General features: G+C 49.5%; 1 protein-coding gene across 1 annotated transcript in view; it reads left to right on the top strand.

The window, feature by feature from the left end:
- Positions 1–22870, top strand: part of NEURL1 (neuralized E3 ubiquitin protein ligase 1) — an 85411-nt gene that overhangs the window by 23929 nt on the left and 38612 nt on the right. The window lies entirely within an intron of this gene.

The following is a 22870-nucleotide window of genomic DNA, read 5'->3' as shown; positions in this document are numbered from 1 at the left end:
ACGGACCTCCAAGCTGCACGGTCGCCCCGGCCAGCTGTGGGGCTCTCGGTGGCCCTGCTTCCTTAGCTCTATCCCAGACCTCTACTTGAAAAACAGCAAGTGCGTGTTTAGTCTTTCTAGAGGAAGTTCCCCATTTAACGTCCTTTAAAAAGAGCCTCTCATTTATTCACTTACTCTTTTCACGGAGAACACACAGCTGGAACGTAGGAAGCTGTAACTGACCAGTGTAGGAATTCCTGACAGTGGAAAAGGGAAGACCGTGTTAGAAAGTGCAGGCCTGATAAATCTTAACTGGAAGGGCCCTGGGCTGGGGATCTCGGGCAGGAGAACGTGTATTGTTTACTATGAACATTCCATTCACGGCTCTTGCAGCAGCGCTAGTATCCGACGCATTTATAAAGGTATGTTCTACACGGTTGGTGAGGCACTCATTTACAAAAGATCATCTTGTTGCCAAGAGCAAACCGCCACCTGGTGAAACATTAAACTCTGAGTCAAAAGTGAAGGGAGATGATGTGTGGACTCACGTCCACACAGGCCCTCAGCTTCTCTGGGCAGTGGGAGCCATTGAAGATTGGAGATTCACTTTTTGGATAGGTCATTCCAGCTGCCCTGTGGAAGATGGATTTAAGGACAAGCTGAGAGCAGGGAGACCAGTTCTGACAGGAATGGGACTGTCTGGGGGGAGGATGCCAAAGCCTGAACTGCAGTTTTGGTGAAGGAGAGGAAGGGCCACGTTTGAGACACATTTAGGAGGTGTGCTTGGCGGCAGTGGTGAATGAATGGTGGGGTGGTAAGGGAGGGGGAGAATCCAAGACAGTGCCCAGGGTTTCAGGTGGCTGGGGGGATGGTGATTCCATTAGGATCCCAGGCAGGAGAGGAGGCTTGGAGGGGAAGATGGGAGGATGAGTTTTGGGATATGTCAGAGGAGCCCTGAGGGTTTCTGGGGGAGACGTTGGGTTGGCAGTTCTGTGGGGGCTCAAAGCTCAGGGGAGAGGTCATGGCTGCAACCTACTGTCAGCAATGGATGCCACTCAAACCTTGAGAGTGAATGAAGGATCCCAGGGTGGACAGAATGAAACTGTGAAGGAGTCATCAGAGAAATACAAGAGAACCAAGAAAGGGCAGAGGGCCAGAGAGGCCAAGGGAGGCCATGGGAGTAGAGTTTAGAGGTCCTGATGTGGCCACCGCAGTGGTTCTAAGACCTTAATGGGCTTCCAGATTGCCTGGAAGCTTGTAAAAATGCAGGTTCCTGGGGCCCACCTTCAGATAATCCGGTTTAGTAAATTTAGGGGTGGGTTCCTGGGATCTGCTTTTTTAAACAAGAATCTCAAGCAATCCTGGTGTGAGGGATCTGTGGAACACCCATGGTGAGAGACTTGCCCGGAGGTCAGTCAGATCTGGGTTTAAATCTTGACTCTTGGGTCTTGACCCCAGGCAAGTCCCTTGATCTTCTAAACCTTGGTTTCTTTCTCGGTAAATAAGCATGCTAGTTCCCACCTCATGGCTCCATCGTGTGGATTAAATGAGGTCATAACTGTAGGTCATGTGGCTCCGGACCTGGTCCATAGTGAGAGCTCAGTAAACAGTAAGTGTTTCTTGTTTATCGCTAGAAGTTTGAAGATGGTGAGCAATGGGGCAGGGCAGGCTGCTGACCACAGAGATGAGTCAGCCCAAGGGGAGTACTCCCCTGCCCAGCATCTGGCCTTTAGCTGGGCTGGCCCCAAATTTCTATCTCCAAGGTGTCCTGTCTGAGTTGGTAGGAACCTTCCTGGCTCATTTAATCAAATCCACAAAAACTTCTGAGTCCAATCAGAAGTCAGTTTACTACTTCTCAGTGAGAAATTTGCTGGAGGTGGACTGGACGGTATGTTGACTGCTTGGCACCATCTCCCTCTGTAGGAAACTACATGAGTGCTGTGTGAACTTGGCGTCGGACCAGAGAGTTGGGGACACAATCTGAGGATTTAATGCCTTTGGGCTCTGAACCCTGCCCAGGCCACTTCACCAACAGGGAAATGCCTGCCAGGTGGACGCAACGCTTGGGCCAGCCTGGCAGGGTGTCATCTCCCTGGCTGTGCTCCTGTGGGCACCACCACGGTTTGCCTCAGTGACTCCCCCTTTTCCTGATTCCTCAGCATCCAATTAACACATCTTTCCTTTAAGTTTGTTAATACCTCCAGTCAGGTCTCCTGGAAGTCCCACCAGGTCTAGGGCCGTTTCGTCTCTTGAGCGTAATTTTGCACGCTCTGATCCATGACCAGTTGATTTCGTAGACTGAAATTCAGGGAAAACTTATTGCCGGGTACCATTGTGGCCCCCTCCCTACTTACTGCCCACGCAGGATTTCAAGAAGGAGGGAGTGGGTTTAGGTCAATGAGAGCACCACCATACACAGGAATACTTTGCAGCGTTTAATATTATGAGGTACTGTGATAAAAAGTGTCCATCATATTGTTAAGAGAAGAAAGCAAATTGCATGATATGCATAGTGTGCAGAGTATGATCCTATTTGTATTTAGAGTATTATATTTTTCCTTTCTTCTTCCTCCCCTCCCCTCCTTCCTTCCAGCTAGTATTTATTCAGTGCCTACTGTGTGCCAGGCACTGTTCTAGGCACTAGGATATAGCAGTGAACAAATCCCGTCTCATGGAGTTGCATTCTTAGGAGAGACAGATTTAAAAAAAAAAAAAGAAAAAGGTAACATATGGGATGTCAGCTGGTGATAAGTGCTATGGAGACAAATAAATCATGGGGTGTGGTGGGGATAGAGATTACAGGTGGGGGTCTGGAGATGTGACATTTCTAAATAGGTTGGCCAGAGCAAGCCTGATGACAGTGAAAATGACCAGAAGGAGGTGAGGGAGTGAGCGATGCAGATATCTAGATGTCTAATATCTGGCTCTCTATTCTGTGGTTTGATACCTCAGTATCTATCTGTGCATCTGTTTGTCACTCATCCATGTTTACTTTGTTTATACAAACACAGACCACGGTTGAGTGGATGCCCACCCAGCTGTTCCCAGTGGTTGCCTCTGGGGAATAGGCTGGGGATGGAGTGGTGTGGGGAGAGAGGATGCTTTTATTTTTTACCTCATACTAATTGGTACTGTTTCATTTATTTTTTTAAATAATAAGCATATATTGCTTTTATACTTTAAATTTTTTTTAAATGAACTTTTATATCCCTGCCCCTCCCAAAAGAGAGGGTGGTCTACACAGTCGATTCCCTGCTTTGACTGAGCTGCGTGGAGGAATGAATGAGATGCTTGATATATGGTGGTCAGTGGGTGTGCTCAGTAAAGGTTAAATTCTTTTTCCTTCTCTTATTTCTTCCCCTCAGTGCCCCAGGACTGGGCTAGGTATCCAAAAGTGCATGATAACAATGGGTGGAATTCAAACAGATCCTGACTCACTGGTCTTACTCGGAGCCCCTGGGAGTCAGTGCAGGGGCTCTACGTCTCGTGCCTCTGGGGGCTGGTTGGGTCTGGTTCCCCTCCACAAAGATTAAGGAACCCCTTAAGGACTTATCTAGAAGACCCCAGAGCCTCCTTGACCTGTGTGTGGTTTTGGACCCCCTGTCTCAGTCCTCATTATCATTTTGGACATCATTTTAAACTCTACTACTGCCACCAGCAACGGACACTTTAAAAACAGTTTATTCCTTAAATTATTATAAATAATATAGCCTTTGACCAACATCTCCCCATTTTCCCTACTCTTCAGCCCCTGGCAACCACCGTTCTACTCTCTGCTTTTATGAGTTTGGCTTTTTTAGATTTCACGTGGAAGCGAGATCATGCAGGATTCGTCTGGCTTATTTTACTCAGCATAATGTCCTCTAGGGTCATCCATATTGTCTTAAATGGCTGGATTTCCTTCTTTTTAAAGGCTGAGTAATATTCCGTTGTGGATATATACCACATTTTCTTTATCCATTCATCTGTAGATGGACACTTAGGTTGTTTCCCTTTATTGACTGTTGTGAACAATGCTGCAATGAACGTGGGAGTGAAGACATCTCTTTGAGATAGTGATTTAATTTTCTTTGGATATATACTCCAAATATATAAGTGGGACTGCTGGATCATATAGTTTAGTTCTATTCTTAATTTTCTCAGGAACCTCCTTTCTGTTTTCTGTAGTGGCTGCACCAGTTCACATTCCCACCAATAGTGCACGAGGGTTCCCTTGTCTCCGCATCCTCACCAGCACTTGTCTTCTCTTGTCTTTCTGATGACAGCCATCCTAACAGGTGTGAGGTGATATCTCATTGTGGTTTGATGTGCATTTCCTTGATGACTAGCGATGTTGAACACTTTTTCATATTCTTGCTGGCCGTTTGTATATCTTCTTTGGAAAAATGTCTATTCAGGTTCTTTGCCCATTTTTAAAATCAGGGTGTTTGTCTTTTTCCTGTTCAGTTCTTTGAGTTCCTTATATATTTTGGATGTTAACCCTTTATCAGATATATAGTTTGCAAATATTTTCTTCCATTCTTTAGGTTGTCTCTTCACTCTATTCATTTCTTCCTTTGCTGTGCAGAAGCTTTTTAGTTTGATGCAATCCCACTTGTCTATTTTTGCTTTTGTTGCCTGTGCTTTTGGAATCATTGTCAAGACCAATGTCAAGCTTTTCCCCCATATTTTCTTCAAGTAGTTTTACAGTTTCAGGTCTTAGGTTTAAGTCTTTATTCCATTCTGGGTTGGTTTTTATATATGGTATGAGATAGAGGTCCAATTTCATAATTCTGCATGTGGATATCCAATTTTCCCAACATCACTTACTGAAGAGACTGTCCTTTCCCCATTGTGTAGGTTGTCTCTTCACTCTGTTGATTGCTTCCTTTGTTAAAGATCAGTTAACCATAAATGCTTGGACTTATTTCTGGGCTCTCTATTCTGTCCCATTGGTCTGTGTGTCTGTTTTTATGCCAATACCACACTGTTTTAGTTACTATAGCTTTGTTATTGTTTGAAATCAGAAAGTGTGATGCCTCCAGCTTTGCTCTTCTTGCTCAAGATTGCTGTCGCTTTTGGGGTCTTTTGTGGTTCCATGTGAATTCTAGGATTGTTTTTATATTTCTGTGAAAAATGACATGGGAATTTTGATAGGAATTGCATTGAATCTGTAGATGGCTTTGAAAATACGATGTTTTAACAGCATTGACTCTTCCAATCCGTGAACCCGAGATATCTTTCCACTTATTTGTATCTTCACTTTCCTTCGTCAATATTTTATAGTTTTCAGTGTACAGATCTTTCACTTCCTTGGTTAAATTTACCCCTAGGTATTTTATTCTTTTTGATGCCATTGTAAATGAGATTGTTTTCTTAATTTCTTTTTTGGATAGCATTCTGCAGTTGTCTTGCCTACATGTAATTGAGGGAGACCAGCCTATAGTGCACCCTTTCAAAGCATTCAGCTTAGTTTGTTTTTTGGTTGTATTTTTTTTTTAATAATTGTGGTAGGGCCTGGCCCCGTGGCCGAGTGGTTAAGTTTGCGCGCTCCGCTGCAGGCGGCCCGGTGTTTCATTGGTTCGAATCCTGGGCGGACATGGCACTGCTCATCAAACCACGCTGAGGCAGCGTCCCACATGCCACAACTAGAAGGACCCACAACGAAGAATATACAACTATGTACTGGGGCGGGGGGCTTTGGGGAGAAAAAGGAAAAAAATAAAATCTTTAAAAAAAAAATAATTGTGGTAAAATACACATAACATAACATTTACCACCCTAACCGTTTTTAGGCGTACAGTTAGTGGCATTAAGTACATTCACATTGGATTAGCACATTAATGCACCATCCATTTCCAGACCTTTTTTCATTTTCCCAAACTGAAATTCTGTATCCATTAAACAGTAACTCCCCATTTTCCCTGCCTCCAGCCCCAGCATCCACCCTTCTACTTTCTGTCTCTATGAATTTGACTACTCTAGGTACCTCATGTAAGTGGAATCATACAGTATTTTGTCTTTCTGTGACTGGCTTATTTCACCTAGCATAGTGTCTTCAAGGTTCATTCACATTGTAGAGTGTGTCAGAATTTCCTTCCTTTTTGCGGCTGAATAATATTCCATATGTTATTGCATACATGTGGTGTATATATAGAGACCACATTTTCTTTATCCATTCGTCTGTTGATGGACACTTGCATTGTTTCTTTCTTTTGGTTATTGTGAATAACGCTGCTGTGAACATAGGTGTACAAATATCTGTTCGAGATCTTGCTTTCAATTCTTTTGGGTGTGTACCCAGAAGTGAAATTGTTGGATCATATGATAATTCTGTTTTTAATTTTTTTGAGGAACTAATTCACCTAGTTTTTACAGAAACAACAATTTTCTTTACCTACCCCCTTCTCTCACACTCATATTTAATGGATTTTTAAAAACAGCTTTATTGAAGTGTAATTGATGTATAATATACCGCACGTATTTATAATTGTGCACTTTGCTGTGTTTTGATGTACATATATATCTGTGAAAGCACCAGCACTGTCGAGTTAATGAAGATCTCCATTACCCTCAAAGATGTCCTTGTGCCTTTAGAAATCCCTCTCTCCTACTCCCCCCGCCCCAAATTCAAGTAACTACTGATTTCCTTCCTGTCACTGTAGATTAGTTTGCATTTTTACGAATTCTATATAAATGGAATTATACAGAAGGTCCTCTCTTTTCCTCTGGCTTCTTCCGCTCGTATACTGATTTTGAGATTCGTTCACGTTGTGATGAATTACTAGTTCATTCCTTTTTATTGCTTGGTGCTGTTCCATGGTATGGTTGTACGATTTGTTCCTCTGTTCACCTGCTGATGAACATTTGGGTGGTTTTCAATTTTATGCTATTACAAATAAAGTTGCTAAGAACATTTGTGTACAAGTCTACGTATGAACATGTATTTCCTTTTCTCTTGGGCAAATGCTTAGAAGTGGAATGGCTGGATCTTATAGCAGGTGTATGTTTAATTTAAAAGAAACTGCCAAACTATTTTTTTAAATGGTTACCATTTACTTTTTGCAGCACAGTAGGAGAGTTCTGTGTTCTCCACATTCTCACCAACACTCAGTATTAATTTTGGCCATCTAATAGGGGTGTAGTGGTATCTCATCAGGGTTTTAATTTGCATTTCCTAATGATTAATGATATTGAACATTTTTTTCATGTGTTTATTTACCATCTCTATCCACTTTGGTGAAGTGTCTACTGAAATTTTTGTGCATTATTTTTTGCCAGCTTTATTGAGATATGATTGACACATAACATTGTGTGAGTTTAAGGTGTACAAAGTGTTGATTTGATACAAGTATATACTGCAAAATGATTACTATCATAGTGTTAGCTCCCACCTCCATACCGTCACATAGTTGCCATTTCTTTTTTGTGGTGAGAACATTTAAGATCTACTCTCTTAGCAACATTCAAGTGTATGATACAGTATTATTAGCTAAATCACCATGCTGTACATTAGATCTACAAACTTACTCATCTTATAACTAGAAGTTTATACCCTTTGACTAAAATCTCCCCATTTCCTCCACCCCCAACTCCTGGTAACCAGCACTCCACTCTGTTTCTCTGAGTTTGACCCTTTTAGATTTCACATGTAGGTGATATCATACTTGTCTTTTTCTGTCTTGACTTATTTCACTTAGCATAATACCATCAAGGTTCATTCAAATTGTTGCAAATGGCAGGCTTTCCTTCTTTCTTCTTGGCCCATTATTTTTTATTTTTTTAAAGATTGGCACCTGAGCTAACATCTGTTGCCAATCTTTTTTTTTTTCCTTCTTCTCCCCAAAGCCCCCCAGTGCATACTAGTATGATCTAGTTGTGGGTCCTTCTGGTTGTGCTATGTGGGACGCTGCCTCAGCATGGCCTGATGAGCGGTGCCATGTCCGCACCCAGGATCCAAACTGGCGAAACCCTGAGCTGCTGAAGCGGAGCACATGAACTTAACCACTTGGCCACGGGGCCTGCCCCCCATTATTTTTTATTGGGTTGTTTGTTTTCTTATTTTTGAGTTTTAAGAGTTCTTTACATATTCTGCATTCTCTATTAGGTATGTACTTTGCAATGATTTTCTCCCAGTCTGTGGCTTGTCTTTTCATTTTCTTAGAAAAGATTTTTGATACTTTTTAGGTAATATTTAAGGAGATTGCATAGTTTCCTGGCATGCAAACCTGTCATAAACCAGTTCAGGGACAACATAACTTCTCATATTGAGCATACAGTTCGACTGGAGGGAACAGAAGAGTATGAAGGGACACCAGGGAAGCCCACACCAGTTTTGAAGAATCTGTGTGCTGTGGGCCTCAGTCATCATGTTTTCCAGAGAGAAGGGAGCTCATCATTGTGGCTGAGGACCCGGTTTTTATTTGAGGTGGCAATATGTCCAATGAAAAGACCACATATTCCAGCTTCCCTTGCAGTTTGGTGTAACTATGTGACTACATTGTAGTCAATGAAATAGAAATTAGAATTGTTGGGTGGACTTCGAATACAGCTCCTTTAAAGAGAAGCAGATAGCTGCTGTAGGTCCTTTGATTTTGGTATTCCATCCTCCTCCTGCTTTCTGCTTGGAATGTGGACATGGTGGCTGGAGCTTCAGCAGCTATCTTGGACCATGAAGCAAACTTGAAGTGTCTTGTGGAAAGGTGGGGTAGAAAGATAAAGGAAGCCTAGGTCCCTGATGACTGCTGAGCTTTCATACTAGCCTTGGACTGCATACCTACACACTTCTTCTATGTGAGCGAGAACACCTTCTGTGTTTAAAAATCTGTGTTATTTCTGGGTTTTGTTATTAGCAACCAAATGCAATTCCTAAAGGAATTTGGTTAATATGGCAATGGGTCAAGGGGACGTCATATACTGCATATATATTTACATCATTGAGATCATACTCTTAGAATATTTTTTTTATCCTTGCTTTTCATACTTATCTTTATCGCTACCATTGTTTTCTCCATCATCACGACCATCTTCATCTTCATATCATCCTCTTCTTCATATTATTGTTGTGAATAATAATCATTTTCATTATTGTAGCAGTCTTTGAGAGAATTCACTTCTTGTTGGTAGAGGGTTTTTGTGTATAAAATGTATTTCTCTTGTTAAGTATTTCATTGGGGGATAAAGGAAAGGGAGTCTGAGGGAGGCTTTATCACTGAGGAACATGTGTAGAAATGGGTGGAGTTGGTACTCAAATCTAGGGCAGCCTCACTGTTCACTGGGCATTGGCCACATCAATCACTTCTGGCCTGTGAATGGCCAGCATTACCCCACATGGGGAGGCCCTCCAGGCATGTAAGTGAAATAATGGATGGATTTCATTCTTCTGCCAGGGTTCGCTGGTAGGGCAGGTCAGAGTCAGCAGTGCCTATAACGAAAGGTAGAGGAAATTGAACTTGATGGTGTAAGAAATAAGAAACGATTGAAGGTCTTGGGTAGAGGAATAGCGTGGTTTGTGTAGGAAGGATGGGGACAAGGTGGAGGGAACTCAAGGTGGGCAGGCCACGGAGCAGGCTCTCACAGTGGTCCAGGCCTGAAGTGGCGAAGGTCATGTGTTAGGCGGGTCATGTATTCAGCAGTTAAGCAGACATCAAGAGAGGATTAAACATGCAAAAACAATAAAGACAATTATCAGAGAAAATGCCTGTGTGAGGGAAAATAGGGAGGAAGTATGAGAGGCTGGGTGAGCCATCAGACCTCAGTGCAAATGTGACCATGAGTGAAGGAGACGGATAAGGAGGCAAGTTTGGTGAAGCATTTTACACTGCAGTGCAATTCTAAGGAAAGTTCGGCAAGGCCCTTGGGGAGTCCTCAAGCCCAAGCTCCAGTCACTGGTCAGAGGAGTGCCATGTCCGCAAGGAATGGGCCTGCCTTGATATCCCTGATGGCTCAGTCATTAGCTGGGAGCGGCTGTGGGAAGTGTGGCCTTGGAGCAAACACTGGGATGGATGGCAGAGCTCCAGAGCTGGGGCCCTCAGTCAGTTATGCTCCCTGCGAGGGAAGATCTAAGGGGATAACTGGGGTGTGGGATATGGAGAAGGTGACAGCTGCTGTCTCAGGGCTGTCATTGCAAATCACAAATGCTGTCCTGGACTGGCATAAACAGCGAGGTACTGTACTATCTCAGACCCCCGCAAGTTCAGGGGCGGGTGGATTTCAGGGGTGGTGGAGTCAGAGCTCTGAGATGAGGTCTAGCATGAGGCACTTTCCATCTCTCTGCTCTGCCTTCTCTGGGTTGACTTCTGTCTGGACTGGTAGCAACATGGCCACGGCAGTCCCAGGCATCGCAGCCAGACACAACAAGATCTGGAGGAAGAGGAAGAACTTCTCTCATGTGCTTCCTTCTGAGGAGCAAGGAAGCCTTTCTCAGAGGGGTCCCGCTGATTTCCCACTATGCTTCATTGGCCAGAAGTGGGTCCTGTGGCGGTTCTTGACCAATCACTGGCAAGGGGAAATGGAATCATTGTGCTTGGTTTATACCGGTGGATGGCAGCCCTGGCTGCACATTAGAACTAGCTGCAGAGCTTTTAGAAACCCCCCCGCCCGGGCCCTGCTCTCAGAGTTTCTGTATGAATTGTTCTGGAGTGGGGACTGGGCATCAGTAATTTTTTTTTTTTAGATTTTATTTTTCCTTTTTCTCCCCAATGCCCCCCGATACACAGTTATATATTCTTAGTTGTGTGTCCTTCTAGTTGTGGCATGTAATCAGTAATTTTATAATCCCCTTAGGTGATGCTAATGTGCAGCCAGGGTGGAGAACCGCTGTCATCTTGGAGTAGAATAGATGCTGGGGACTCAGCCACGATGTCTGTTACTGTCACTTACGAGTTTTGTGTATCTTGGGCAAGTCACTTAACCTCTTTGAAGCTCGATTTGCTCATCTGTAAAGTGGGGGCTGGCAATAGCTGCTTCTGCAGTTACTGGGGAGACTGACTGAGCTCTTGGATGCTCATAGACTTTGCAAACTGTAAGTCACTGACACCTGAGGGATGGTTGCTCATCATCCTCCTTCAATTTGGAGGGAAAATTCAGCTTCTGTGCTGCTAGGAGCAGCCAGAGTGGAGATTTCTCCTGAGCATAGGTTCCTGCCATTAAAATAAAAAAAATGAAAGAGAAGGAAGAACGACAGACTGGGAAACCACAGGCAACTGCAGTGGGCTTTTTTCTTCTTGGAAGGCGTGGGTTTGAATGTGCTGCTATAAATGGTTTATGCAAATGAGGTGGAGGGGCTCATCTCCCTGCTGCCTGAATCCAGGAGACGCTGGGAGGGAGCTGGCACACGGTTTTCAGCATCTCCTCATTGTAGTCCTGCCGTGGGCGGTTGGGGGCTGGTGGATGCTCTCCTGCTGCCTCCAGGGAAGATGGTCAGATAAGGCTCTGGTTTCTCAGTGTTCCAGGACACACCTGGCTGCTTGGCTTCTTGGCCGTTTCTGCCCTAGTGAGCACCTGCTGGTGCTGCCAATAGTACTGAGGGAACAAGGAGGGCCACCTGGGGTCTGTGAGGTCATGGGTCAGGCAGTCTGTTTCCTTCAGGTACCACTGGGTCCACAGGGACCTAGGGCATCACAGCTGGGAGGGTGACCTCAGGGCTGTGATCTGGAGCCTGGAGAAGGGGAAGACCAGGGCCACCATCGCCCCTGGCCTCGTTTTTTCCCTCCTCTCCTTTTCTCGCTTCCTTCATAAAATATACTTTGAGCACTACCCAGCGCCCACCATGTTGGGTGCTGGGGATCCAGAGCTAAAAAGACACCTGTGTGCCCTCAGGTTTCTCCCAGTATGGGAAGGTGACCATTGCCATCACTGCAGGGCTGGGGCTGAGCAAAGGGCTGGACATGCCTTGGAAAAGGCAGGTCTGGTCTGCCCAGGGGCATTGGGATGACCTCAGGGTAAAGATCCCGCTGAACTGAGAGATGAAAGTGAGGTAGGAGTTTTTGAGTGACTAGTGTGGTGGGGGGCGTTCCAGGTAGAGGACCCGTGTTCGGAGAGCCATGGACATGTGTGGTGCAGTCATGTTCTAGGACACACGTGGCTCGTGTGCATGGAGTATAGGTACTCGGGGTGGGAGGAGGTCCTGGGGGGTGAGGGCAGATACGCAGGCTGGGCTAGTTCACAGGGGGCCTTGAATACGCCCCAAAGGAGGGTCGAATTTATCCACTGTGGGCTCTGAGCTGGGCAGTGACCCAGCTGGATTAGTCAGGCAGAAAGGTCAGTCTGGCAGCCCTGAGGAAGGGGGATGGGAGGTCAAAGGCTGTTGGAAGAATTGTCCGAATCAGGGTGATGCTGGTGGCCTGAACTGTGGGAATAGCCAGGGGATGGATTTGAGAAGGATGCAGTGACTGCTCAGTAGGGGGAGGCCAGGCTGACACCAGACTTCTGGCCTGGCTAGTAGAACTCAAGGGGTAACCAGGCCCTGGAGCCCTGGGGAGGTACCCATGTTGGATGGGGTCAGGAAGGGGACCAAGAAGCAGTGATACCCAGCTAGGAGCGTACTGGCCCATCCTTGGTTTTCCACCAAACCTTGGTGGAAAGGGGGTGAGAGGGCGGGTCTGCTGCTTCAGAGAGTGCAGGAATTCTTGACTGCTTCTCCCCAAATGATTCCCCTCCCACATCCCTGACTCAGGGAACTCCTGGTTCAGAGCTAAAGATGCATGAGTCAAATGCTCCATTTTACAGATGTGAAAACTGTGGCCCACAGAGGAGATGGACTTGCCCAAGGTCACAGAGTGAATTATGGGGGCAGTATCATGGCTAGTAAAAATAGACCCCCAATCAAAGGCTAATGGAACCCATCTCCCTTAATTGACCCTGAGAGCAGAGAGCTCTCCTCTGGGCAGGAGAAGTGGGTTTGGCTAACCAGGGTTGAAGTTATGAGGGGTGGGGCATTGTTTTAGAGAGGGGACGGGGCTCCGTGGGGAGAGATACCTGTTCCTATTTGCCTAGAAGTGGGGCCCAACACAGGAGCTGCATTAACCCACCTCCTGGAGCCCTTATCCCACCAGGAGGGAGGCACCTATGCAGACATTAAAAGGGATCACCCTCCTTGAATCTCCCCAATCCCAAGTAGGCTTCTGCAGACCTTCCAAGCCTTGGTTTTACCATGGGTTATAGGACCTGCCTGGAACCCGGGAGTCCTGACTCCCAGGGAAGGCTTTGTCCTCTGAACTTTAATTTTTTTTTTTTTTTTGGTGAGGAAGATTCTCCCAGAGCTAACATCTGTGCCATTCTCCCTCCACTTTGCATGTGGGACCCGCCACAGCATGGCATGATGAGCAGTGAGTAGGTCCATGCCCGGCATCCAAACCCACGAATCCCAGGCCGCTGAAGCAGAGCATGCAAACCCATCCCCTGCACCACCAGGCTGGCCCCTGTCCTCTGAACTTTGATGCTGCAGAGTCCATCCTGTGTACTGCTGTGGTCTCTGGTGGCTTGCCTGACCCTGGGCTCCAGCAGCTGGAGGGAGGGAGGAAGAAAGTAATCCCAAAGAGTGTGGCCTCTTGGGGGAGGAGCCTGAGAGAGAGGGAAGGAAAGCGGGAGCAAGGGATGGACGTGCAAATCGGGAGATGGGGCAGCTGCAGGGAGGAAAATGGGTTTCCTGTCATTGCCTTCACCCTGTGGTGACTGCCCCTCGTGGGCTGTCCTTTAGGCAGGAAGACCACAGTCCCGACAGTGGCCTTTGGTCAGCCACAGCTGAGCCCTGGCTCCAGAGGGAGGGGCTACCAGCACCGATCCAGCCACATGCTCATGGTCCCCATTCCTTTAGGGACTAAGAGCCACTTTGTGGGGCTTCCTGATGATGTGATGTGAGATTGTCTAGGGTTGGGGTCAGGGACTCAGTTTGGGCCAAGGGTGGAGGTACAGCACAGGGGACAGAGTTCCTTCATCAGTTCAGCGGTCATGAGAGCCGCCAGCCTCTCTGAGAGGCCCTGAATGGACCGCTGTACTCACAGGTGCCTCTGTGCCTGGGGTCCTGCCCTCGACTCTGCAGCCAGCCTGGCCGATGTCCTCTGTGCTCCAGGTCATGGCCCTTGGGGGTTGAGAACAGAGCAGGCATAGTTCAGTGGCTGGACCCCAGGTTGGTCATCCCTTTTGCTCTGTGAGAACAGAAGCTTCTGTTTCAGAGCCTGGCTGAGCCCCCTGCTCCTGGAAAGGACCTGCCTTCCCTTTCTCTTTCCAGAGCATTTTCGGGTTTGTGTCTCAGGGCCTGTGAGGGCTGGGCCCCCCCTGCATTCATCTGCCAGTTCCCCGTTGCACGCGTGTGTGGTGTAAAGCCCTGGGTCCTGGAGCTCAGAGTCCCCTTGGACTCCCCAGTGTGGAAGTGCCAGAGTGGGCGGGGTCGGGCCTGTGGGTGGGGGCAGGACAACGACTGTGGAAACACCACAGCCCGAGTCCAGAACTGGCTCACATTGGGATCAGCAGTTTTGTGTTTGTGCCTGTGCCGACCCTGGGCCCCTCCGACTGATGCCGTGTTTATATAATTGAAGGCGGCTTTTCTCAGGGCAGCACTGTGTAATTGACAAAGCCCAGGACCTTGGACTCCTGAGTCTGAGATCTGGGTTCTGGACCGAGCTTGGGCGCTTTCTAGCTTTGGCAATTCATTTCTATCTCCTTGAGCCTCTCTGTTTTTCTCATGTATTAAAAGGGATGAGCATCTGCCCTGTGGTCCCTCATAGGTTGCATTTGCAAATCCAGTAAGATTTTGGTGAAAGTGTTTTGTCTCTTTTAAGCACTGGGTCGTTATTCCCGGAGGCCACTTGGCAGAGAGGCAAGTGCCTGGACTCTGATGTCTGGTAGACATGCGTGCAAATCCCGGCTTAGCTGCGTATTAGCTGTGTGACCTGGGACGCAGTGTTTGGCTTCCTAGAGCCTCCATTTTCCGTTCCCCGCACCACTGCCTCTGGGGGCCCAGAGCAGGGGTTTCAAGATGCCGGAAGTAGATGTAATTTTTTTGATTGGTCTGGGTCCTTATTTGTCTTAGTTTCTGCCTAATTTTTGCAGGAGGAGGAGGTGCTGAGACCCTCACTGATGGGGTAAAGGCCTTCAGGGGAGCCAGGTCAGAGACCACTGTGCGGTGGGGAGGCCGCCAGGCCCGGTGGGACTGAGGAGCTCTGAGGGACAGAGGCCCCGGGGCGGCTGGTGGAGCAGGTCTGGGGAGAGGCCTCTCTCTTGGGCTGGGGATTCTGGGACCTCGGGCCCCACCCGTCCTCCGACAGCCCCTGGGACTCTCAGCTCAGCCTTCTGCTCTGCTGAATGGCTTCCCGGATCTGGCCTGGTCAGCAGCCCGGTCCTCTCCAAAGCTGTCCCCGTGACCATTTGCTTGGACAGTATCCGCTGCCCACTGTCCTGGGAGGTGCCCTGTGCAGTGCTTAGGAGCGCAGGCTCCAGAGGCCAGCTGGCCCATGGTCCAATCCCAACGCTGCCGTTTCCCACTCTGTGTCCCGGGTTCTCATCTGCGAGCTGGGGTAAGGCCGGGGCCTCTGTGTTGAGTTCAGGATGCAGGTGTCTCATCCACAGGACTGTCGTGGATGTGGCACTTCCTGTGCGTTCCACACTGTTCTGAGCACACTATGTGTGTGAACTCACTTTGTCCCCCAGCAGCCCTATGAAGTAGGCACTGTCGTCATCAACCCCATTTTCAGCAAAGGAAATAGACACCAAATAGGGGTTAGAACTGGAATTTGAACCCAGGTAGTCTGACTCCAGAGCCTACTCTTCACCACCACCTGTGAAGCACCTGGTGTAGACGTGTTCTAAGTGGTGGCAATGAGTCATATTTAGTGTTGTCAGGTTATTGGGGTTTGGCCAACAGTGCTGCTATTGGGGGTGCCCCAGCCCCAGGGCCTGGCCCTTGTGGGGTCCTGCACCGTCACTCTCTCGTGCCCACTAAGGCCCAATGTCTGAGACCGAGTGTTGGAGTGAGAGGCCCCAGCAGTGGGGGGAGGCGGGGCCAGGGTACAGGAGTAGAGGTAGGGGACGAGTCAGCTGGTCCTGGGCTCTGCCATCCCTCGGTAAGCCGGACCTGGGAGGGGCAGGAAGCAGGAGAGAGCCCGAGGAAGCAGGCTTCTCAGAGGCAGGAGGGTGGGCTGAAGGGACCCTAGGGGGCCCTCCCAGCCTGAGGGTGGCCTCAGTGGGCTGGGGGCTGAGCACCAGAAGAGGTGGGCAGCGGGAGTCCTGGCTGAGCCATGGGGGCTAAAGGTGTGTGTGTGAGTGTGTGTGAGAATGAAAGAGACGGGGGCGGGGGAGGGAGGAAGTGAGGGGGTGGGAGGGGGGGAGGAGGGTGCTCTCTGCCTGCTGAGAGGGGATTGAACCTCCTGCTTGTTGGCTCCAGCTTTTCTCATAATCCGGGCAGGCCCAGCAGGATCGGCCCAGTGTGTTTACACATCTCCGAGGGACGAGGCTCATGCCTTGCTCCAGCATACGTGTCCTGTCTCCTGCGTCACCTTGGGTCTCCTCATCTCTCTGCCTCACCTCCCCCATAAATGTCTCCTTGTCTGCCCTTCCTCAGCCTCCTCAGCAAGGTTATAATTTAGGGAGCATCTTATGAATTCAGACCCTCGTCATTTATCACCTGTGATCATTGAGACAAGGGCTGGCTTCAAGTTTAAAATTCATTCTACCCCTGAACAAAAGCAGAGCACTAACCAGGTGACAAGGGACGATGTTTAATCTGCCTACTTAGGAGAACCTGCTGTTACCCAGCACTCTGAAACGGCATTTGCATATAAGGCATGCGTGCGATGATACGAATACGGCTTAGAGCAGAGACTGGTGCAAGGTGAGCGGTGCTGAGCTGACGGTGCTGGCGGGATGCTGAAGGCAGTCATTATCTCTCACAGCTGATACCCCCTTCTTCTCCTTGATGTAACATTTATACTTAGTGCTGTACTCGTATCCTGCATCCTAAGTCACTCCTCTCTGAGGTTGGGGCAGGGATCTCAGCCCCTCCAGGTTTTACCTGGATTCCCGAGTTCTCTGGGTCTCTGAACAACAACATTGACAGCGACAGTTACTATTACTTGTTGGGCCAAGTACTGGGTTTGGAGAAGCTTGGTGGCTTGCCCAGTTAAGTAGCAGGCGAGCTTGCCTGTCTGATCTCAAGACCAGAGCTCCCACCCTCCATGAGGGTGGGGTGGACCCATCACCCACCCTTCCTGGCCAGTGACATAGATCTTATCACAGGCAAATGTTTGCTTCCTGCTGGGGATTCTGAGGGTGTGGCCTCCATCTGGCACACTCTGTTCTGGGATTTGAAACCTGGTTTCTTCCTTGTTCTGTCCTTTCTGCCTGGCATGGATGGTGATCCCTCTGTCTAGTGCAGGCTGGCTGGGATGGCCCTGCGGCCCGGACCTGGGGAGCAGGAGGAGGTGTGTTTGTGTCCTGGAGGGTTTAAGAAAGGGCTGCTTGGCCCTGGGCCCGGGGCCTGGGAGGGGTGCCCAGCTCCAGGCTGTTTTCTCAGATTCCCTTTTGGTCTCCGCCCCCGCCTCCACACCTGTTGTGTTCCCATCATCCTGGGCGGCTGGCAGCTGTCACTGCTGGGGCACCTGTCCCAGCCCCAGAGGACGACGCCCTAAGGGCTCCTTGGCTTCAGTTTCTCTGCAGCACACAGCTCGTGCCCTCTGTCTCTGTCTCTCTCTGTGTCTTTGTCCTCGTCTGCACGCACATTGCTTTTCCTTCCAGGCCCCAGGCGGCAGCCTCCATTCTCATCCTGGTTCTGGGCATGGGAGGAAGCTTTAGGGTGGGGTTCGCTGCTCCCTATTCTCCAGCTACAGGTCCCGTCTAACAGGGTAGGGAGGATGACCCTGGCAGACTGGCCTTAAGCCCTAAATGCTAGGTGACTCATCAGTTCAATCAAATTATCCCTTGTTCTTGATGAGAAAGATACTATAGCAACCAGAAGCTGCGTCCCAGCTCCTCCCCAGCAGGGCCATCTCCCCTCCCTGACCCATCTCTATGGACCTCTCCAGACACCAGGCCCCTCTGCCCATCTCATAAAGAGAACTTATCGCTTCTCCTTGACCAGTCTTGTCTTCTGTGCCTTCTGATGCCCTGACCTGTATGTCATATTAAGCTCCAGAAGACGTTAGACCTGAGTTCAAGGCCTCCTTACCCTCTACCCACTGTGTGACCATGCGAAAGCCTACAACGTACCAGGCCTCCTTTGCTACACTTGTATAATGGGCAAGTTACTTCTTGGGCTGCCTGAAGGCAGTGGCTGGACCCGGTGCTCTCTTGGGGCTCCTTCCCCTCAGAGATCTTGGAGTCTGCGATTCCGATGGTTTCTATTGTCCAGTGAACTTGTTCTATGTTTTGTTCTCAGTTTCTGGGTCTGCCCTATACTTTATGTTCTGAGAAGGCAGGCTCAGCCTAGGGGTGTGGGTGCTGGGCCTTTGGGGACATGGATGAGAAAGGACTTGGTGAGGAGAGAGTTGAGCTGAGTAGCCTATCGCGGAGAACAAGATGGTGCCCAAGAGGGAAGAGGAGCAGGCAGAAAGGGGTCAGGAGACAGGGAGATGGCAGGGGGAGGAGGAAGGCCCTGGTGGGGAGGGTCTGGGGGGCTGAGGGGGTTCAGAGAGCCAAGGGGGTGGAGGGTCCATGGATGGGGCCAGAGAGCAGATGCAGCCAGTGGCTAGCCAGAAAGAGAGGGGTTCTTTCTGAAGCCCAGCAGGGTTTCTCTCAGAATGAGTTGCTTCCCAAGGACACATCCAGCCCTGCCTTCTGCCTGTGGGCTCTGAGGCATTACAGCCCCCACCCAGGGCACAGACAGGTCTACCTTCTGCAAGGTTTCCAGGATGGGCTCTCCTGTTAGCAGGCGGGAAGTCCGGTCTTATGCCAGTGCTCGATCTCTTCTGCCTTCATTTAGGCTCCATCCCTGGGATGTCACCTCCTGTCTACTGGAAAACTCCTAGGCTCTGCCTCTGCCTGGAACCCTTCTGATCTCTTCAGAAGGTCCATCTTCCCCTTGTTTTCTCTTCTGTAAGCAAGAAGAGCCCTTGCCCTTTGACATTTTTTGGATAGAGCATGAGTTTTGATGCAGGCAGTTCTGGGTTTGAGCTCCGGCTTGTCTTGCCTTCAGCGTTCTCTCTCTGAGCCTCAGTTTCACAGCCTGCAGGATGGGGATGATTATAATCCTGCAGGCATGTTGTGGGGATTAGGTGAGATTATGTGTGTGAAATGCCCAGCATGGTGCCTGGCACACAGTAAGTGTCCAATAAACGGTAGCATTTATAACCTCTTCTGTAGGTTTGCTTCTAGATTCTCCATTCCTCTTTCATGTCCTTTCTATCCTTTCACATCCCCTTTCACATCCCTTCTGGCTACAGAACAGAAATAATAATTCTACCACAGCCAAAGTAACCTCGTTCCTTGATCCCAGCATGGCTCCTGCTTGGCTTCTGAAGGGTAGAAGTTGGGTCTTGCCCACCACCGGGTCTACAATTGGCACTCAGTGAATGAATGAATGATGTAGGTCAGTGGTTCTCTCAGCCTTATGTATAGTAACAGAATCCTTTATGAAATTGTATGTGATGCCCCAATGAATAAAACAGGAGAGGTACAACGCTGGCTGCCACAGTTTCTATAGAGGCCTGGACACTGCTCTGGGGAGGTGGGGTGGGGGGGCCCTTAGACCCAGGACATTGCCACTTCCTGTTTAAACTGGGGAAGTAGGTTGTAGGAAAGAGGACCCATGTCTGCTGGACAAGCCTTCCAGACAGTAGCGTGTGAAGGCGCAGGAGCCGCCCAGGCTGCCTGCCAGTTCTCTACTCCATTCTGAGCGAGGGCTGCTGCCCACCTGCAGGACTCCCGGTTTGCTGAGCCTTCACCCTGTCCCCATCCCTGCTTGGTTACTCTCCCCCCCCCCCACCCCATCCTGTCTCCAGAAAGTTACATGAATTCAGTTCTATTCATGAGATATTTTCTGAGCAACTGCTCTGTGCAGGCACGATGCTAGGCCTGGGGGAGTGAGCTGTGTCGGGTACAGGCCCAACCTTGCTGGATGGTGCTGCTTTCTCCCCTAGTACCTTTGCCTCCTCCTATGCATTCTCCACACCAGATGGCAGAGTGACCTTTTAGAAACACAGGTCTGGTCTTGTTTCCCCCCTGCTGAAACCTGTCCGGGGTTCCCTATTGCTCTCAGAAAGAAGGCCAGATTCTTCACCCTGCTCTTTGAGGCCCCCCTGGTGTGTCCCCAGACTACCTTGGCCTGCCACCAGAAAATTTCCCCAGGTCCTCTACCATCCCTGCTCCAGCGATACCAACCTTGCTTCTTGAATGTGCAGGGCTCCCTCCAGCCACAGGGCCTTTGCACATGTTGTGCTCAGTCTCTGAAGCACTCTCTCCCCTAACTTACCTCTATAACCCATGGACATGCCTACCTTTCCTTCACCATTGCTTTTCAGAAAGGCATGCCCTGAGCCCCCAGAACCTTGCTCTTCTCTTTCAGAACACTTCTGGGACTGTGATGAAATGTTCCTTAGTGAGACTACATGATAAATGTCTGTCTCCCTCTGGACTGTAAGTCCACGAGAGCCGGGACCTATCTATTGTTGATCACCATTGCATCCCCAGCTTAGTGTCTGGCACTTAGTAGGCATTCAATAAATGCTGGTCAAGTTGAATTGTTGAGATGCATGCAGGAGAAGCCAGGGCAGGCAGACAAGGCCACAGCTAGGCCATGGCTATTTCTGTGAAGGGCAGCGTAAGATGGGATGGGAGAGGCATAGCTCGGGCTCAGAGGAGAGACAAGCTCCAAGAAGCGGGACTCATTCTGCACCGAGGGCCCTAAGAAGGCTTCCCAGAAGAGGTGGTTTCAGTGCTCTGGGGGTGGGAAGACCAGGCTGGCCATGTGGGAGGGGTTGGTGGGGAAAGGCCGAGCCAGGTGCATTAGAAAGCAGGCAGGATGAGAGGGGTTGACTCTGCTGCTGCAGGAACAGCCTCCAGAGCAGCCTCTTTTTGCCTTAGTTTCCGCATCTGTAAAATGGGCATAAAAATGCCACCTATCTCTTAGGGTTGTCATGAGGATTTTTTTTTTTTTGAGGAAGATTAGCCCTGAGCTAACATCTGCTGCCCATACTCCTCTTTTTGCTGAGGAAGACTGGCACCGAGCTAACATCTGTGGCCATCTTCCTCTACTTTATATGTGGGACGCCTGCCACAGCATGGCTTGCCAGGCAGTGCCCTGTCCACACCCGGGATCTGGGCTGGTGAACCCCGGGCTGCCGAAGTGGAATGTGTGAACTTAACTGCTGCGCCACCGGGCCCCTGTCATGAGGGTTGAACGAGTTAATATGTGTAATGTGCTCAGAACAGCCTGGCACACAGTCAGGCCTTGTGTTGGCTATTATTATGTTTATTTACCCCACAAAGTTGTTTGGGTTATTTCCTCTCGGTCAGACTTTGGCTCAGCCTCCCTCCCCCAGAGGACCTGGGTGTGTGTGCCATGGAGCGTGTGTGCACATACGTGTGGCTGTGCACAGCCACAGGTGAGCACATGCCTGTAGAAAGGGGCAGCTGTTTGTGGAATCAGTGTGGCAGCTTCTCCCAGGGAGAAGAGTCAGGCACACCTTGGGCCTGAGAGAAGGATTAGCACGCCGGGCTTGTGGGCACTTTCCCCCAGGGCCTGCCCAGCCCTCTGGCTGATGACCCTTGGTCAGGACTGAATGCTCCTCCGCCTTCTCCAGACCCACACAGGGTGGCAGCAACAGGGTCGTGCGGCGAGGGCTCAGGGCCCAGCACAGCCCCTCACAGTGCCAGACCTCCGAGTTCCATCTGATAGGAGATGGCCCCCGCCTTTCCCACGGCTCTCTCCCCAGCCCCCACCCCTCTGCCCTCTGGCTTTCCCTCCCCACCCAGATCTTTCCCTGGGAACCCAGATCCCTGACCCTGAGGACAGGGGCTGGGGGCTGGGCCAGGGCCTGAGAGGAGGGAGCTGTCCTGTTTTCCTGGGAGAGGCCCCTGTCCTGCAGAGATCCTGTGATGGGTGATGGACTGTGCAATTGTCCCACGGACCCAGGCCTGAGTCCTGGCTCTGCCTCTGACCTGCTGGGTAACATCAGGCAAGTTCCTGAGCCTTTTGGAGCCTCCACTCTCTTTTCTGTAAAATGGACATAACAGTAGCCCCCGCCACCCAGAATATAAATCAGATAGTGCACGCAGTGCCTGGTGCACAGTGAGTGCTCGGTGCACGGGGGGCTGCTCTTCTGGTGATGCCCTGGGGCTCCCAGCATGCTTGCCCAGCGCTAGGGGGCCTGCCTTCCTGCCGCCCCTGCCTTCTCTGTCTGCACCTTCACTCAGCCCTGCATGTGGGGTGCCAGGTTCCACACTCAAGATTTCTCCAGAGACTGTGTGAGTTTGTGGGAGGGTGTGTGTGTTGAGTGTACATTGCAAAGTGTGTGCGTAACCATGTAAGTATGCGCCTGGTGGGCAGTACGTGGCTAAGTGGGTACAACGGTGAATGCTTGCGAGTGCTTATGAACCTGTGTTTGTGCACGTACGTGTGACAGGGTGTAGACAGGTGATGTGGTCTGCATACTTTGGCCTAGGTTCATATGTGTTTATGATTAAAGGGATGGCTTGGTGCGGGAATCAAAGCGTGGATTCCAGTGCCATACTGCCTGGGTTTGCATCCCAGCCCTGCTGCTTTCTAGGTCCATCGCTTCTCTCTGTTTCAGTTTTTTCATTTGTAAGATAATCATAATAATGGTTCCTATTGATAATAACAATAATACTGAACTCATCATTCAGCCCAGGAGGACCAAAGGAGTTAATACTCCTACAGCGCTCTCAGTAGAGCCTGGAGGAAGATAGAAGCAGTGTTCGCTGTTTGTTGTTAAGCTTCACCAGCCAGACTGTAAGCCTCTTG

The sequence above is a fragment of the Equus asinus genome, chromosome 2 (assembly GCF_041296235.1).
Source record: "Equus asinus isolate D_3611 breed Donkey chromosome 2, EquAss-T2T_v2, whole genome shotgun sequence".
Classification (NCBI taxonomy): Eukaryota; Metazoa; Chordata; class Mammalia; order Perissodactyla; family Equidae; genus Equus; species Equus asinus.
This window is presented reverse-complemented; position numbering and strand designations above follow the sequence as displayed.